Genomic DNA, 19,955 nt, shown 5'->3' on the forward strand with positions numbered 1-19,955 from the left:
GTGAGGAAGATGGAGCCCCTCTGGAGATAATTCACTATAATGATAACAAAGTGCTTGGTTACAATGCAGTCAGCAACATTTTAGTAGTCAATCCATGACTTTATGATGGATATACGACATTATCAGGGACTCTCAGGCTTAGGAATTAGTTTCCCCAAAAAGTTTTACATGTTATTTTTCAGGAGTCTGTCTACACTGATACAGACTAATGAAAATAATATAAATTATGTAAGAGAAAAAGCTTGGAAAAATGTCTATCCCTTCGGCAAATATGGTCGTTGCCCCCTTATTAATAAATTATTCATAAAACCAGTGCCTGAGAAATCTGCTACATGCAGAGAGAAGAGCTTTTTGTTTGAAATATTTTGTTCTGTCTTACAAACCTATGTAATACACAGTGGGATTGACATCAGCACAGGTACTTTAAATACAAATTTAGGACAGGACAGGACGTTGGACAATAACATTATTCTTTAGCAAGCGCATGAAAACTTTGAACTATAAGAAACAAAATCTACTCTCTCAATTTGAGGCAATCAAAGCCGTGCTAACATTGATGAAAAGGTTTTCAGCGCAGGACATCCTAGTTATTTTGGAGCCCGGCTTAGCTTTTCTCACCAGGTAATGTGTTTATGGATCGACATGTTACTCAGCAGGTGAGAGCTCAAAGGCTCTGGAGCTGCTGGCCAATCTCATGAGTGATATTGACTGCTATGTTTATTTATTTGTCACCTCTTGGAGTCCACACACAAGAAAACACACACAGTTCAAGATATGCGACACGAGCAAAACAGTAGCAATGGATCGATGACTTCCAATTGGGAGGTGGGTGTCCAGTTACGTGCGGTGTAAACCAAACACAGAGGCCGGGATGGAGGTGGCCGTGTATTCCTGTTGGCTTGTTTTGCTGCTGCAGGGTCAGGACGACTTGCCACATTTCGGGTCAATGGGAATTCTGCTCTCTACCAGACAATTCTGAAGGAGAATGACAGGTTATCAGTCTGTGAGTGGAAACTCAAGCACGAAGGGATGATGCAGCGAGACAATGATCTCAAGCAGCGTAATCCCATTTGTGAAGCACTCGAGAGGTCTGCCTCTAAACCCCGTGTGCGAGGGGAGGCGATACCTGTTCACGCCAGTGATTTACATATTTAATCGTAGAGTTTGTATTTAGTCACGTTGCTTTTGTTTTATTTAAAATTACTAAGAAGAAACGGGCCCAATGCGTTTTTACAGCATTATTTAACGTGAGAGGCTGAAGGAAAAAGACACCCAACCATTTGTTCTCCACGGCAACAGGCCGTTACGTTTACAAGGTGTGCAGCCTGGCAGACAAAACAGTTTGACAGTTTTTGCCATGCTTTTCTTGAGCAGAAATGTTTAGAGAATGACAGATCATTAGGACGAGGGGTGTCAACGTGGGCGTCATGTCTTACTGCAATAATATTCAGAATTTGAATGTTACAGTTTTTAAAAAGACATTTTAACCTAACCCTAAGGCTGGCTATTGACAGGAACAAAAATAGCCTATTTTTGTATTTACGTTTCATTTGGGACAGGATGAAATGAATCTGTACATTCAAAGGAAACGGAGCATTTCTCTTAATATCGTAAATTTTGGGAAGATTTGACTTCTTCAGATAACTCATGTTTCAACCGTTTTGGATTGAACCATGCTGAGATACCACTTCTTCATTATAAGATTCGATTATTGTTCCTTTGTGCTGTGTTGTGTGGTTTTTTTTGGTTATTTATTATTATTACCTATTGTAATTGCCTGTGAACACAGAACATCGTCTGCAACATGTGCAGTTTTAAGTAAACACCAGATTTATGCAGATATTGCCCATATTTAGTAAATCATTCACCTTAATCCATAATCCCCCCGGTGGTTATCCGGTGCTCGTTTGTTTATCAGAAATGATCGGAAACCATTGGTAAATGTCTGGAACACAGGATCCTGGTTTTGCTCGCAGCTCTTTGCCTTTTCCGGAGGAAGTTGCCCAGAATGAGTCTCTTCGTGTTCCTGGCTCTTCCTCCCCAGGAGCTCGCTGAGACTCCATGATTCCATCTGGACCAATTCACCACACTGATCCGTGCATCCTTTCTCTCTCCGTAATCTAATGATTAGATTCTAATCCATCTGGTCCCCCCCCCCCATTGCATTTGCATCACAATTGAGACACTTTATTAAATAGTCATTCTGAGTACCTTAATAGCTGTTTATTAGTAGATTAGATAAAACGCAGACTTTACCGAATCTTCAACAGGAACAAGAGGAAAAACAGAAGCGGTTGTCCCAGTAAATAGTCTGAAGGTATTCTGTAATTGTCTTCAAATTGTCTGTCAGTGAATCACATGCTTCTGAAAAGAAGCTGATAAATGAGGCTGTGTCCCGTAAAAATGGTTTACAAAATGGTGAGAAATATAAAAGACCTTCAAGAACAATATGTGCTGGGTGGATTTCTATTGATGTGTGGACAAATGTATTTATTTTTTGTGGGGGGAGTTCATTTTCAAGTAAAGATCTGGAAATGAATCCTGAAGGATGAAACCCATTTTTTTAAAATTCCTGTATGTTGTGTGTGTGTGTGTGTGTGTGTGTGTGTGCAAGTGCGTGTGCATTTGTGTGTGTGTGTCAGCTCAACCAATCATAGCGTGCATGTGGCCTTTTTAGATACGGTGTTGATGGAGGAAGCAGGAAAGGAATATGACTCACAGTCGAATAAATGGTTCCCAGCGTTTTAAGAGAACATCTCGGATTCAGCGCCAAGTATTTTCTGCCTGTGATTAAATGAGCCCACACTGTCTGCAGTTTATTTTATTTTATTTTTATAGGTGTTGATCTATTTTCTCCCACTTTATCAACGCCTCTCAGGATCACGGTGGAACCTGTTTACAGGTGGCTTTGGTCAGATGTTGGACCAGATCCAAGCATCTTTTGAATAATTCCAAATCCTACAAAAATTATTTGAGATTTAAATTCTTGAGTTCAGCTTGGACATCTCGAAGTCTGTATGTGTCAGTGTTTGTGGTGGGTGGGTGGAGGGAGGGGGGGGGGTCTGTCTGTCTGTCTGTGTCTGTGCACAGGCACCACCTGCTGGTCATATAATGCATCACCTCCTGCAACAGCTGTGTCCTCTGAACCATCCTACTCATGGTCAATACTGATAACCAATAATTCATGTATGCCTGATCACGAGAAGCTTGTAAAGAGTCTGTTCTACCCAGATGGAGAACAATGACATTGTGCTGTGTGTTTATCAGGATGCATGCCACCAGCTGCTGTATCAGAATTTGCTGCAGAGTCTCTTGTTAGATCAGTGGAAAAGATTTGGCTTCATATCATTATCTGAATTTATATTTCACATAAACATCGAGTGTTGTATAATCTCTCATTTAACAAGAAGTTCAACATTTGCCGTTCGTTCCACAGTAAATTTATTCCACTGCAAGAGTCATTTATTTATTGTAATTTTTTCAAGGAGGTTTATTTTCCCTCTTGTTGTAGCATAAGCATTGGGGGGGGGGGCGTGAATCCTGACGTCCACGACCTCGGAATCCCAGATTGTTTCATCTTGTCTGTTTGGTGTTTGATTTAATAGGAAAAAAAGGACACAGGGTGTATTGATTGATTATCGGTTGAATGAATGTACTTATAAGAGCAACTGCTCATTAGAGAACTTGTTAAAGTACCAGCAGATTGGGGTTTTCTTTTGAAGGTTTTGTTTTGGGTAGAGGAAGTTCGGGTCACCGCCTTTCTGCAGGTCAAAAATAAATCTCCGCTTGATCTCTGTTTTCCATTATCCCTCTGCTCCCCCCCCCACCCTGGGAAAGCACTCTATTCACTTGAGATATAACTCAAAGTTTCCTGTTATCTCTTATCTCAAGCTGTTTCTGTTTTTAGAGAGGGGCCCCACTGACAGCAAAATGAAATCTGTGAATGCACCGGCGGCGTTGTAGTCGCTGGATTGCTGTGTACTGGAGGGATGAAGCAGTCGACTCGCATGGATTGGAGTGTTTGGCAGATGCCAGTTTCCTCCTGCAGTACTGGGCACCGTAATTCAGGCTTGGCCATATTTAGTCAGGCCTCAGCACTGTGTAAACAGAGCTTACTGCTGAGGGGAGGGCTCACCCCTGCACTCATGTCCATGTCCATCAGCGGCTCTTACTGATATGTCCGTTGAGAAGATTCTCCAGTTGTAAAAGGACATCGGCGCTGAAGAATATAAGCGATTCCCACAAAGGTTCTCTGAGTATAAAGGGCATCGTCAGAAGAAGACTTGAGTTGTTTTACCAGTTTCTTTTTACCGATGCTGCTGCTTTGAGATGGACGCCCTGGAATACCTGCCGGGACTGAGAAGGCCTGCACGGAAGATCAGGATAACAGAGTAGATTCGGTTAAACGCTTACACAGCAGCATGAGTGAAGGTCTCTTGGAAAGTACCGGGGAGGCTTCTTCCGTACCGCCCGGCAACCCGGCCTTCCAGTTAAAGCCTCACTCGGCATCATGCTCGCCCTGTGGATCGCCAAGAATGTCCCCCTCTGGCTCGCCGCGAAACTCGCCCCGCCACTCTCCTCTGCTGTTCCGGAAGCTCCTCATGAACCGCAGCATCGCCCTGCAGAGGCGCTTCACCCTGGCACACCCACCCAGGTAGTGTTGATAATTAGAGCTTGGTTGTTATTTACTGGACTTTGCTTCGAGAAATGCATTTTCAAAGCTGCGATTCGGATTTCTTCATGCATGTCTTACATGCGACTTGCACGTGTTCAAAAGGCTGTTCGACAAAAGGCTGCTTTTTCATATTATCCTAATGCGCGTCGCGGGATTGCTTTGGTAAAATAGTCCCGTTGTCTGGAGAGAAGGTGACACTGAGGGAGGGTTTGACTTATTAACGTCAGAGCCGCATCCCAATGAACTTCATTGTTTCATTGGGTTCACAGGTTAAACTGAAGAAAAAAGAACTTACAGCGAAAGAGTAAAGCTGCTCAGAATTTGAAGCAGTGGTGTCCTTAGTCATGTGACATTAACATGTATATAAATGTCCATAATGAAAACATTAACGCTCTCTCTGCAGGGTGGCACTGGAAACATCATTTACACAAACGTTGAGCTTGTAATTTTTACACCTTTTTCTGGGTAGGATTTACACCGTTTTCACCTGTAGATTAAAGCGTGATGAAATTTGGAGAAGGAAATAAAAATACAAATACCGCCGCCCCCAACCCCCCCAAAAAGTTTGCAAAATAACAAACATTTTGATAGATTGATGGAATATTAAATAACATATATTTGCTCTTTACAAGCTAATGATCAGGCATACATGAATTATTGGTTATCGGTATTGACCATGAGCAGGATGGTTCAGAGGACACAGCTGTTGCAGGAGGTGATGCCTTGTATGACCAAAAATGTAGATGTCTGTCCATCAACTAGATCTTGAAAATTATTAGGACTATACCGCCCGAGGGAGGTCTCTGTCAGAGGGACCTTTTAAAAACGATCTTGTACGTGCACGTACCTTTTTTATAACGTATTGTGATTGCTTGTGTTGCTGCTACTATATTCTTGTTGGCACTGGAGATCTTGTGTAAAACGAGTTCTTTGACAGCTTTCCAGGACTCGGCGGGCCGTCCAGACCGACCTCCTACGACTCTGCAGGCTCTGTACTGACGTTCCCTCTGCAGTGTCACTGTCCTTCAGCAATGGTTCAACCCTTCCCCTTTTCTCTAAAGAGAGCCAGACCGACAGAGAAGTGAAGTACCAAAGCTAGCAAACATTTTAGCTTTGCGTTCTGGTACTTCTGTTTTTACTGGGCAATTTGAAGCTGTGCTGTTAAACTCCATTTCAGCGATGGAATCAATATGACCTCGCTTGCCGTTGCTGCGGCAGCGACAACAAACTTGTTAGAGAAGCAGGGCGACTGTGGAAAATCCTTCAGTGCTGCTGATCCCTCGGTTACCTCAGCTCGCTGTCTGCTTCCTTCTTCTTCTGGAGAGACTAAAGGAATATCACGCTCCAGACATTCTTGTTGAGGCTTGCTTGGGACCTCAGTGCATCCTGAAGCACGGAGGATTTGTCAGCTCTTCCCTGGCTGCCAGTTGTTTTATTTTTATTCCTGGATTGTTCCTGATTTCTGGTTTTACTGGGTTACAAAAACCTCAGTCATTTCTGAAAAATCCCGTCGTTTAAGAGACGAAGGCATCAGTCTGAAGTCAGAGATCTACACGAGCGGATCGATTCAGAAGTTCAGGTTATTCTCTTTACAAGCCAGAGTGTCACACATGAGTCAGCAGCTGAAGAAGGGACAATGAACAAAGACCTCCGGTTGGCAAGGAAAGCGGCGCCGGCGGCCTCTGGACACGGTCGGAGACACTCGTGTCTCGGGTATGTTCCCAAACTAATCATCTTTCATCTATTCCATGCTCATATTCATGACAGTACAAGCTCTGGGGGCCACCATGTATCGCAGTAATGGGTTCACTGTCCCGGCCACTGCTGTAGAAACGGCTGAGGGTCACACTGTTTGTACCAGTAAGACATTGTTTTTGGTAATACCTGGGCGCCAATGATAGTTGGCGCTTATTTTACAGTTTTAAGTTACATTACACAAAGGGATCTTTTATTCTATAGAGGTTGGAATAATTAATGCCATCTGATATGTAAAAGTACGAGCGTCACGTTAGGAGAGTGAAAACATCCGACTGCGAATACCATGTTTGGTTTCAGCCCACAGACTCAAGGAGCGCTTCTATTTTTGGTTCATTTCAATTTTGTGTCTCCGAAATCGATTTCACCTCAGTGGTGTAAAAGTGGAGCAGAAAAAGTGGAGCAGCATTAACTGGGACGGATGCATTGAGATAAAGTGAACTCTTTTTTTCTACAGTGGCACCGACACCGTTGTTATAATATCACTTCTTTGTTTTGGGGAAAAAATAGACCAGTAAAAGGTGTTAGGGTAAATGAAGTTTATCATTATAGTAATGAACTAAAAGCTGAGACCCATCTATTGGAGATCTGATGCTTTCATAACACGTATTTTATAAATAAATAGATGCTTGCATGCTCCTTCGTGGTTTTAATTTGCACTGCTCCTTTATTTGCTGGCATTTTACCCAACCTCTTTAGAGAGGAAGTCTGTTTTCTTTGTGGCAAGTGTTAAGAAACATACTTCCTGTTTTTGTTTTTTGTTTTTTTAAGTCTTCCTGTGACATATTTCAGCGCAGTAAACCTGAGATAACCGTTGATGACTGAACGCACAGAGCTGAAGTGCATGGAGCACCGTTTTAAAGCAGATTCACATGCAGCACAGTCTTAAGCGTGGCGTTGTTGATGGTCTGAGAGCAGGGGGAGGGTGTTGTTGTTTGTCCAGCCCCTGCCTCTGCCACTGATGGTAAACATGCGCAGCCTTCCGTGGACGTGTGTCATGTCTTTTCATGTGATCCAGAGTGTGCTGCTTGTGTGTTCATGCCTGTCTGTTCTCAGTCCTCGTAAGCGTTAAGCTGGTGGGCGCCGCCCAGGTCTCCACGCTCCTGCTGGATTGGTGGTTGACTCCCAACATGACCACAAACGCACACCACGCCTTCACAAAGAGGAGACACAAATATCTGAAAGGAGCAACTAGTTTCACAGCTGCAAGCAGACGTTTAAAGGAGAGATATTATGAAAAACTCACTTTTCCCATGTTACTACACTATTATGGAGGGTTTGGGTCATTATCAACCCCAAAACAGCAAAATAAAAATAGTTCTGTAATCAAGTACAGAAACGCTTCTGGAAGAAATCTAACTTACTGTGACGTCACAGTACGAAAATGTGCACAAGATGTGTGTCTTTGAATGAATGTGCATGCATGTGCACATTCATTCAATTCAATTCAACTCAGTTTTTTTTCATTTTCGTTTTCAAAGGCGTTTCTTGTGAAAAAGGGTAGAATATGGGTCATTTAAGTAGAGTCTCCTTTAGAATCTAATCCCCTCTGACATCATTATTCAACTTACTTTTTTTTTTTGTGACAGGCAGCAGAAACCACCTGACAAAAGACGCATATGTTCTTCACCTTGTTGAGGTTTCATTTAAAAGTTGCAGATCTCTTAACAAAGATAAAAACTGGGATTTATTACTACAACATGTTCTGGCAGGACGCTAGAGTGACTCCCGCTGATAAACGACTCCTGTTAACGTGAGCGAATGAGGTAATAGCCAGATCTTTTAAAGCTTAAATCTATGAAAGTAAACAGGATCACAATTCCTAGAACAACATCGGCCACCTAGCCTGGTCAGTCTTGTGCCGGTCCGGTATTGAGCCCAGCTTATCCAGTGCATTCCCAATAGGAATATTGTGGATGACCTAGAGCTGCCACAGCTGAGCCCATGCGGAGCAGAAGTGATAATGGGGGGAGGCAACAATAACACAACAGACCCCCAAATAAAGCCCTCGAGCTTGGAATAATTCCCCAACCCCGCCAGTGTGACTGCACATGACACGTGAATGTGACATGTGTTTTCTATTAGCCTATAAACACACGTACACACTCACAGCACCCTGGCACCCGGCCCCGAATCCTTATTGATTGTTCCGTCAAAGAGTTGCTGCAGATACTTTGCGGCCATTTCCTGAGTTCATTTCAGTTTTTGTTTTGTTAACCATGAAAGAAGTGTGTGCCCTGCCTGGTTACTGTGGTTTTGCTCAAAGCGTGTGTGCGTGTTCTTTTTGTTTTATTTTAGTGAGTGAGCATTGTGTAAATTGTAGGCACAAAGCGACCCCTGCTGGATTGCGAGCAGACCCAGTGGCGCTACAGTCGTATGATGACTAAATACATCCTCGGCAAATCGGTTTGACTTTGTTTCCTATTGCAGAACATGTCGATGCATGCTCGATCGGCTTATCTTGGAAAAGCAAAGATAAAGATCCAAAAGACAACAAAACACTGCCCTCTGAAATAACAACTTGTTTTCAGCTGCAGCTGTGGGTTGTGTGTTTTGTGGGAGGCGCAGGTGAAGCAGCGTGCGTTCAGTAGTACTAATAATAAGTGCTGCATGTGAACGAATTAAACCAGATGAAACTTCAAAGTTTCACAAGTTCTAATGAAAAGGATCTGACTTGGAACCAAACATGAAGAGTGTTTGTAAAGTGAGCATAAATCCTGATAAAGGATTCATGGTGATTCTGATCACACTGATCGATGACCTCACAGAAACATGGTCATTGCAGTCACTGCTCTTTTTCTCCTGGACCTTTCAACTTAAAGATTTCTCCACAGGGTGGCGCTGCTGCCTCAAAAGAACCTAAATCAGTATAACACATCTCACAAATGAGCAGGAAACGCCTGCAAGATATTACACTGCCAGCAAACCTGTCGGATGTTCCTCACATGAAGAACTAAACCGCTGAAACATATCTTTAAAAATATGTTCACCATTCTCAACCCAGACTGTAGAAAAGATTTGTTCACTGTTCACAGAGCTCTGAGTGGCGGCGTCTCTTGCCTAACGCCTGATGATTGACTGCGTCTCCTGTGAGCTTCATCTCTTTAAAATCTAGATGTGGTTTTCCTTCCGAATCCTGGAGGCTGAATCTGTACTCGAACTGTTTCTGCTCTCTGTGAAGCTTCGTTTTACAATGCCGCCTTGGAAGCTGTGTGCTGCTAGATGGAAGACACTCCTGAATAGAATGTAATCATCATTTCCATTGACTCAAATTATTATTTTTTATTTTTTTAACCTGGATGCTTCTGCACTTCATCAGTTGCTGTGTTACATCTAATATTTTAATGGAGGCTTATTATAATATTGAACCTAATTAATGCTGTGTCATTTTAATCTTGGTGCAGACACACATAAACACTATACATACACGACCCCCCAATCACACACGTGCACAAAAACACACAAGCAACCTCGGCCCTCAGATCATTCCCACTACCAGCGGCTATGCTGTCATCGGAGCCGGTGGCCAGCTGGACCGTAGAAGTCATCCGGCTGGTGGATTTGGTTACACAGTGGCCTCACAAACGCCTCATTCCCAGCGCACCTCCATCCCGGCATCTGTTTCCAGTCCAGCGTGTTACTGAAGCATGTTGCACGAGGAGGGAGGGGCTTGAGCTTATCCCTCCCACCAACACTCTTGTGACCTAATGCTTGTCGCTCTTATTATTATGAACATTGTCCTTGTCCATGCTTCCTTTGTGTGCCTGTTTTTTTTTAGTCCCGTGAAAATTGTTGAGCAAATACAAACAGATTTGAAATGACTCCTTTGGAGTATTTTACACCTAAATCAGCATTTATTTGTGCAAAAAATTAGACCCAGGACCCATTTTACAAGAAGCAGATTTATACGCTGGAAGAGCTTTTATGTGTCGCAAACACGTCCGTCTCAGCTGTGTCTCAACACACAAATATTTGCCTGCAATGTCGGTGAAATGATCAGGTCATGAAAGCCACTCTCTGCGGTGAGACAAACTGGTGCTCCTCTCCTGCAGCACAGAATTGTCCTGCAAACGACATAAAAAAAACCCACCCGATTCTATACCCGACAATCTACTTGTGGCGATTGTGTGTGTGTTAAGGTCGTTATCACGCACACACAAGATGGTGGCATTACTGCACACACATGCATAGTCATACATGCAGACACGTGTAAAGCTGTTACTATTAACACAGACCTCCCCCTCTATCTCTCTCACTGCCCACACACACACACACACACACGCACACACACACTTTTCAGGCTCTTTTTAAAGCCTCCATGTGTTCATAGGGAGACCGAGGGGGAGAGGAAGGGAGGAGTGTCTCTCTAGAGCAGAGAGAGAACCCTGCTCTGAACTCCTCAATATGGATTTGAACCCTACAGCTTTCCCTCCCCACATTCAGCTCTCCAAACCACATGGAGCCAGAGTCGGCCTGACGAAGTGGCTCTTTGAAATTCACGCTGCATTGATCAGCCTAACTTTCTTCCACCTTCTACCTTTTTTCTTTTCTTCTGAGGTATGATACTAAAATACACTGAGGAGGTCTTTCCTCTGTCTGTGCGCAAGTCAATGGAAACCTGGTGTGCTGTGGAGGGACGAGGACAGAGAGAGGCAAAGGATTAGTAGAGGAGTTCCTGGACAAGGAGGACAAGGAAGATCAGTGGAGGACAAAGCAGATGGGAGACAAAAAAACAACCACAAGCATGAGTTTGCCCAATAATTGCATCTATCTGGCCCCCTCGGTCCAGGATCGCTACTTCAAAGTGAAGAATGGGAGTATCTGCGGGTCGCCGTGTGCCGTCAACCGGCCCATCGACATCGTGCAGAAACGCAGACGGTAGGCCAGATGTGGTTCTGATCCACACGGAGCAGCAACACTCACTGTCTGTAGTGTTCATGATGGTATATTCCGCCTGTCTTTCTGAGTTTATTATTGTCACGTTGCTGAACAGAACTGTACTACTTGTAGCTGCAGCGTCTTTGAGCTGTGTTTGCGTGAGGCTTTATCTCATGTCAGGGCTATTCAAAGGATTAGTGCAATCATCAATTTAGTATTCAAAATCCGATTTCTTTAGACCTGTGATTTACTACGATATTTCTGTATTAGCAATTATTCCCGGTGTGGCTGGTCACCTGGCGTTTCTGGCACTAAATCATTCTGGCGTACTTATATTGGTGTTACAATATCCTCACAGTCGTTCTTTGTCTTGTCTTCTAATTAACCAACAAAAAGACAAAACTATGCGATGGTCACATTCGCATCTAAGGATACTTAGAGTCAAAAAGTCTCCCATATTACCGGTACATGCTTTGGATTGCGGGAGGAAGCCGGAGAAGCCACACGGATGAAGGGAGAACATGCAAACACGCAGCCCAAATATCCGCAGATGGCACCAGCGCCGCCCACTGTGCCACCGTGCCGCCCATATCTTGACATATTGAGATCAAGTCTATTCTCTGAACCATTTCTCTCAGTGCGGGTTCGTGCGCGCACCTCTGATACCCCACATCACCCGTGTGCCACGCAGGATGCACAAAGATGCATTTAATTCATGCCAGATGTGTGCACCTGAACGTACCTGCAGACAGTCACCAAAGGGAATGTGACGACTTCTGCAACCAGCCTTCCATGAAGTTGTGACAACCGCGGCCTTACAAAGAGGATCCTCCTGTCTTTCAAATGTCAACGTACAAATAAACCATCTTCAAAGGGAGATTTCTAATGCACACAGAGTCATGTGTATTTATGGCCCCCGTGGATAAACTACAACTACCACAACCAAGCCCTTTAAATCCTCCACCCTGTGAGGATGACTATAATTACTTGACAGAAACATGCCGCTTTCCTCACCGTCGCTTTACCTTGTGAAGTTCACGTCCATCAGTGCAGACATTTAGCTTCTTCTTAATTTTTGTAGACCTAAACACGACTTTTAAGAATGAACTAATAATAATAAATGTGTAGTTGCAGCCTCACGGCACTGTTTTATGTACATTTTGAAGTCATCTGATGAGGTATCTCTCCTCCCCGGGTACTTTTTAATTTTAACATGGTTGGTGTATAAAGATACCAAGAACAATTTAGAACCTTTTGATGATTATCCAGATCACCTTGTGGACGGTGTAAATCCAAATAGGAGTGGAATGGCTGCTTGGAGGAGGTCTGCGCTCTCTGAGTGCTTCTCTAGATATTGGTGTGTTCATCCGTAGACCATAGCTTAAGTCATCCTAATAATAGTAATGATTAGAGAATGGTCCAGCAGGTATCCATCATCACTGATGAATCACAGAGGAGTGATGCTGCAACCTCCCACCTGTCTTGTAACAAAGACAATAATATGCAGTTTATCTTCGTCAGTTAGCTGCACAACAGCTTGTTAAGAGTCCATAATGAATATTGATGTGTTAAAGGGTAAATGTTGAACTTTAAACACTCACCAACATTTAAAAAAACAAAACAACGAAACCTTTTTTCACGAGTTTGATGGTGTTGCTTCAATTTTACTCCATTTAATAGCTTTAATTCGCCATATTTGACTTCATGTAATACAGTAAATAAGAATTAGAATTAGCCGTGCTGTTTCCTGAAGGTGCTGCCGTGCAGACAGGGTTTGGCTCCCAGCATGCTGGTGGCAGCCATGATTAAATGCCTCATGGTAATGCAGCGTCGTGCTCTTTGCGGCGCGTGAAACAAGACGCCGCCGCAGCTCATTAGGGAGTCGCGTAGAGTTTTCATTCAGTGTCATCATAATGAATAGAGCTATCAGACGCACTCTTGGTGAATAATGCCAGCATTAACTTTCTTCTTCAACATCTTAAAGGACAATTACACTTTTTTGCTTTTCAGCATTGACTTGAGCATCGTGTGTCTCGGCAGCTTCGGCTCTTGTTGTCTGTCACGCTGCAGATGTGTTTGAATATAGTCAGTGGATAAAACGCGCGATAAAGTGAAGCCACCAGTTCAACAACATGTTTTCTCCGGCTCGCTGTATCCCCGGGATGAATTAATGGAGCAGCATCTGGCTGTAATAAATCCCGGGATTTGTAACGAAATTCATCTGTTTTTGAGTAACATTTTCAAAATAGCGCTCTGCTGTGCATCTGTCTTATCTTCTAGGATTATCAGGCCCTTTGGTGAATTAGACATGCTATTTATCAAACATATCGGCTGTGAGTTCTTGATCTTGTTCTTGTCTACACGACTCTTTTTATCCACTGAAGAGAAATCATGTACAGGAAAAGGCTTCATAGTGAGCCTGCCGTGGCGATGTGAATATAGACTGATAAAACCAAGGCTGCAATTGATTTATCAATGCATGATTAGAAAATATTTCGTAAAATTTGCTTTCTTTATTCTGTAATGTGGTCAGATGCGTAACCTTCATCCGACAGCAGTGATTGGCTGACTGATATGGAATTTAAGGCCGATAACGTTTGATACCCGAAAAAAAAGAAGAAAAAAAAACGAGATCGGAGCTTCAGTGGCGTCGCGGCAGGTTGGCCTCGCCGCCTGTCCACACACCGCCACGTGACACACAGCTCATTGTACAAGAGGTCAAGGGTCGCTTTAAGCCACCTGCATGTTGCAGCGTAATGCGTACAGTCAGGTTAACTGCGGTGGGAGCCTGGAAGATATTTACCTGGCAAGTCCCTAATAGTTAAAGAGAACAACCTGAAATGAAAACCTGTTTCCCAGCTTTTTTCTGGCTTTCGCCCAACAATCGTCCTTAGACAAAGTTTGTCAAGCTGTCCTCAAAAGTATGGAACTGGGAATGTTCGAGCTAAAGTGCTGATTTTTATATTATCGTTTATTTTAATATTCTACGTTTCAATGTAACAGTATGTGTGGAGTGGAGTCAGTCACCATAGGGGTTAAACAAGAAGTGACAATTTATATCTCTATGCTCTACACTTAATTTGTTACTGGAAATTAATAGTAACTTCCAACATGAATTTGAATAAGCAAATAGAAAGAAATAAACTAAGTCTGGCACATTTTGTTCCAGAATCACAAAAGAAAAGTTTGCTAAACTGATAAAAAAAAAATGGAACAATGGTCATGTTTCACCCGCATCTGTGTGAGATGATGTCATGCCTCCATCAAGTTTATATATTTTACAGGCGTCTAGACTTTAGTGACAAACATTTTTAGGCACATGAATGAGATCTTTTCAACTTGCCTCATTAAAAAAAATTTCACAGCGTTCTGTGTGTTCTCGTCGTTTACTTGGTGCAAAAACAAACCTACAGAGAAAGAGAGCTGGGAATAATTGCAGGCCTGAGAGCTGGTTCATCTGCATTGCAGTAACAGCCATGAAACCACAATTGACGTCAGCAGTGTTTGTGATTGTGTAATTGTGTAGAGCAAGACTTGACTGGTAGAATAGTGTCGTGAGTGTCCTGGAATCAATACCGAGAAAGAAGTTCAACACAAAGAAGCTCCATTTCATTGTTTTATCATAGCAGCAAATGATAGTGTTGAGTATGGACGTCTTGCTTCGACTGAAGAAACGGGGCTTCCTCATGCAGCCTGTTGCCACACAGCTTGGTCGGCTCCACGGCTCTATCCGCACAGCAGGACGCCTGGAAGGGTAAGTTAGGCGAGGGCTGTTGCTTGGAGGGGACTGACGACATCTGAGAATGTAAAATAAGAAGGCAGAAAATAACTCAGGATCGTGTTCAAGATCTCTTTCTTACAAATTTGAAGTCTGGAACGTTGAATGTACAGTATCTCAATCTTGTCAGCTTATTTTTTTTGGAAATCTAAATAATGAATGCATTTTTCTTTTCTTCTGGTACTAATCGTGATGCAATATTAGTAGGCATCGATGCAATAGCAGCGCTCTTTTTTCGCTTCCGCATTGGGTGCTCTGAGACATGAATCGCTGCAGTTCTGACAATTTCATTTGCTTTTTCTTTGACACAGAGACAAAATTTACTGTGGGTCAGCAAAGGTGTGGGTTACATCAGATGTTAGCAAAGCATTTAGAATATTCAAGATAATCTTATACGTACTGTACGTCCCTACAGATAGAACTCATCTTTATGGGATTTTTGTTTTGTCAGGTTTACGCAGTGTGTTTTGTTAATTTCAATAATGTAATTATTCTAACCATACATAATTAGTAAATCAAGCAAAAGAACACTCTCTCCCTGTTGTCTCCATCTATTCGTGTCCCATTAATCAGTGATGCGATTGGCTGCTCCTGGGTGGTCTTGGCTAATTTGAAGAGGAAGCGACACACCCCTGCCTTATGGACGGACTCAGTCATTGTACACCGAAAGGCGCCAATTAGTGCCATATGAACATGATTAGGGAGGCACTCAGCATGACCTATTTTCGGGCAAAGCCAGACCGTGTGCGTGTGTGTATGTGTGTGTGTGTGTGTGTTCGTGCACCTGTGTGATGTAAGGCTGTTCGATTTTCAGGTCGATTCTTTAGCCAAAACTAGATTTCTACTGCTGGGCGTATAATCAGAGACTGTGTGTGTGTGTGTGTGTGTGTGGTTCCGGGTAGTCCTGCCCTTCTGTGTTTTCCGTCTAACCAGTTTCTAATAATGTTAATGCTGATCAGCGATGATAGATTTTTTTTTTTTTTTTTTGCCACAGCTGGGCGGACTGAGCTAATCACTGCACATAGACTCTGTGATCAATACAAGTCGGGAGGACGATATCGAGTTTTGAGGCTCCCTGCGCTTCAAAACTTTAACCATTTTAGCACGAGTTGCCTTCAGATGCAAAGGTCCAGCCTTCTATAAAGGCCGCTGTTGTGTTCAGAATCAGAATCAGAAGGTGTTTATTGCCATTGTCAGTGAGGGTTCACACTCAGACTGGGAATTTTTCTCGGTGAAGTTGTGCTACATGTAACAGTAATGACAAAATACAAAAAACATACAAGTACAGACACATCACAAAACATTTGAGTGCGTATCAAAACACGTTTGATACGCACTCAGACTGTCCTTCGACTACAGCAGGACAGTTCAAATGATCAATGCAGTGAAAAACTGTCCTACATAAATAGCTTTGAACAAATATTGAATGACTGCAATCTCTGGCCTGCCTCTCTAAAGTCCTTTTAGATTTTTGCACAAATAGAATTAATGTCCCATAGAGCCTCAGACTGATAACTAAAATTAATAACATACCAGTGCTGTCCCATAGAGCCTATTAGTCCCTGTCCGGATGTGTTATTTATGAACTGTGCTGTAATTAACAAAGTAGAGTCTCATTTGATGACCTGTTCAGATCTTGGCAGAGAATAAAAGCCGGTGATGAACACTGGTTACGCAAACACATATGACATACTGTAGAGATAGTAGAAATAAAAAAAAGAAAGCAACTTCTGCATTCTTCAGCCTGTAGTAATAAATATATCCACCCTGCACCAGGGATCGGCTGTGGATCAAAGCCCGTTAATTAAAGCCCCCCGGATTATTTTTCTTTTCTTTCTTCTTTGTGTCTTTTGATCGTCTGCTGTTTTCAAAGCCAAGAGTCCTTCCTCCGCCTGTTGGTCAGAGGTCACGCAGAAAAATACTAAACACAGCGGCTGGCTTGACTCGACACCTTCCCCTCCCCTCCGCTATAATTAGAGAGACATGATCTGTTCTGAGATCAGAAGTAGATTTTGGACACAGCGTTGGCTCTCTGTGCACGGCGTGCATGGAGACGTGCTTTTAGTCCAGTGTGGTTTTTATACAACGGTGGAAATAGTTTTCTAACAAAAACCTTATAATAATATTTCATCTTCTTTCCATGTATGAAATGGAATAGTAATGAAAATACAATAACATCCAGCTATTTTAGGATATGCATATTAATGTAGAATGCTCAAAATCCTTTGATGTCTTAATCATGTACAGCTACATAGATAATCATATTTCTTATCATGGTTGGTACTTTAGGAGAGGCATGTGAGCAAAAGGACAAAGAGTCTTTTACATGTAATTATTTCTAATGATTTTAAGACGTCTTAAAATCATTTGAAACATCATGGAAAATTAGAGCCTGGAATGTTTCCCTTTTGTAACCCAGAAATGTTAGATCATTTTCTATTCTTTCATTAGATACCTAACGCGGTGCTGGTGATGGATTTGAATCCGTGTCAGTTAGTGTAAGCCCTGGACGCTTTTGTCTTTTACTCTTTTTCCTTTCTTGCATGTTATTTCTTCATTGTTTGGCCACGATTGAAACTTTGTTTTCTAAATTTGACCTGTTTCCGGATGCTCAACAAGCTCATCTGCACCATCTTGGCACATTTATGGGTGCACAGGTATTTTCTAGAGTTGATTTTTCATCATGATTCCTATATATTATTATTATGCTTGTGTCTTTTGTTTAACATTTTTGAAAGTGCTCTTGTGATTTTATTCCTGTCACAAGTAGTGATCGTCAAAAGTTCATTTATGTTAGATGTAACGTTTTCATCAATGAAATATTTGTACACTTACAGAGTTTCTCTCTTTCCTGCCTTGATTTAGTCTGAATGAACTTTCATGCTGCCCAACATGAGTAAACGGCGTCTGCAAACCACACACTGACATGGAAAGGAAACGTGTTGTTTTCATGCTGCTTTCAGATCAGATGTACAATAGCGATGAGAAACACACACCAAATGTTTTCCTTCTCTCCTCCTCAGCTCTTGTCTTTTTCCTGGCGTGATGCTTTAGGCCTCTTGGGCTTTTCCCACGCTACACATACACATATGTATGTGTGTGGGTTGACCTTAAACCCTGGGCCTGTGTCATCACCCACTACGATGGTTGTTTTCTGCATCACTTTCCTATACACAGCAGAACATTCCTTAGAACTCCCATTCCTGGTTTCCCACGAGTGAATCGTGAACACAAAGTCAGTGGAGCTGGTCATAATTTGCATTTCCCATGACAATGGTCAAAATAATCTAAAGTTTATTAGAAATGACCAAATTGAATGTTAAAAATGTGAGCGCTCTGGGCATGGGATTAACTAAATCAATACCATTGGTTGTTCATTTTCATCTGTTTGAAAGTAAAAAATGAGATGAGGTTCAAACTACATCCTGGGAACAAAAACATAGTTTAGGGTGTGTGTGTGTGCGTGCGGGTGTGCGTGTGTGTGTGTGTGTGTGAGAAAAGTTTAATAAAAACAGTTAAGGAGAGTGAAGGGAGCTGTCATTTACGTCAGAGAAACGGAGAACAATGCTGGAGGCAGGAGAACAAGGTCAACTTCTTGTGCCTGCTGAAACCGAACAAGCGAACCGAACGCTGATCTGTCTGCCTGTTTGCCTGTCTGCCTGCTTAAACAGAGAATGCTTGACTTAACAATTACAGCCAATGTGCTGTATATTGTAAAAATTGTATATATATATATATATATACAATTTTCAATCATGTCCTAATGCCGTCCTGCAAATGTATTCATTTTTTGCTGTTACTATGTTGTTGTGCTGTTGTTGTTGTTATTGCTGATGTTGTTGTGGCACCGAAGGAGAAGCTCCTTTTAATCTCATTGTACATGGTGTATAATGACAATAAAATGAATATTCTTCATATTGCTGCCTGCCTTTTTTCCCCTTTCTACAGCAGTAACTTATTATACCCTCACATAGAGCCATATAATCCACTTGTTGTTAGTCTTCCCAAAATCCCGATGCCCAGTATGACTGCAACGAGCGATTTGGGGAAATCAGACAGCTACTCTGCAGAAAAAACAATGACATGTATACAATGCAATTTATTTATTGCATTAGATGTACTTTATATTTAAAAAAAATAAAAAGATAGGAGTAGAAAAAATTGGAAGAGATGTGTCCTTGTCACACATGTTGCAGTACCATATGTTCTCAAGAGTGGGGGCCGTCTCCGTGTTAGTAGACTAAATCTGGTAAACTGCAGCTGCTGAAAATCACAATGCTGATTATCAGTATGAAGAACTTTAAATGTAAATAATCTGTGGAAGTGTGATTGCTTATATTTGTCTTTGTTAGTACTACAGGAGATGACTAAAAACAAATGTTATAATCCTCATCATATGAGTTCATTGTTGTGGTCAGTAAATTAATAGGATGTCTGATTAGCTATCAAATCCTTTGATTTCGTAGAGAAACTGGAAAAAAAAAACTGTCCGCATTATTCGATGCAAGGTGCAGGGTCACCTTGCCATTAAATGCTGCAAAATGTATGAGATATATTTCTGGCTTTGTGGTCAAAATATTCCATTATGGTTGAAGCCAGTATCTGCTCATGCAGGTATTCCTCAGAAAAAAATATATAGTGTAGGTGTATGAATAAATAGTGCATTTCTACTTTATCTGCAAGCACTTGAGAATCAACCAGACAAAAGTATTTCAAAAAACATGTATATTCATATTGAGGGAAGAAATCCTCTCCACTCTCTCTTGGGGGTAAATGCGTCATCTACCGGTATATCACATATCTCCCCATGCCCCTCTTTCTTGGCAGGCAGATCTATTTATAGCTTCTGACGTCACTGGTTTCCTCTCA

General features: G+C 42.2%; 1 protein-coding gene across 1 annotated transcript in view; it reads left to right on the forward strand.

Annotated features, from left to right (window-relative positions):
- Positions 1-19,955, forward strand: part of LOC137899703 (3',5'-cyclic-AMP phosphodiesterase 4C-like) — a 53,820-nt gene that overhangs the window by 21,031 nt on the left and 12,834 nt on the right. The gene's annotated exons all lie outside the window — the stretch shown is intronic.

Source organism: Brachionichthys hirsutus, chromosome 9, assembly GCF_040956055.1.
Source record: "Brachionichthys hirsutus isolate HB-005 chromosome 9, CSIRO-AGI_Bhir_v1, whole genome shotgun sequence".
NCBI lineage: Eukaryota > Metazoa > Chordata > Actinopteri > Lophiiformes > Brachionichthyidae > Brachionichthys > Brachionichthys hirsutus.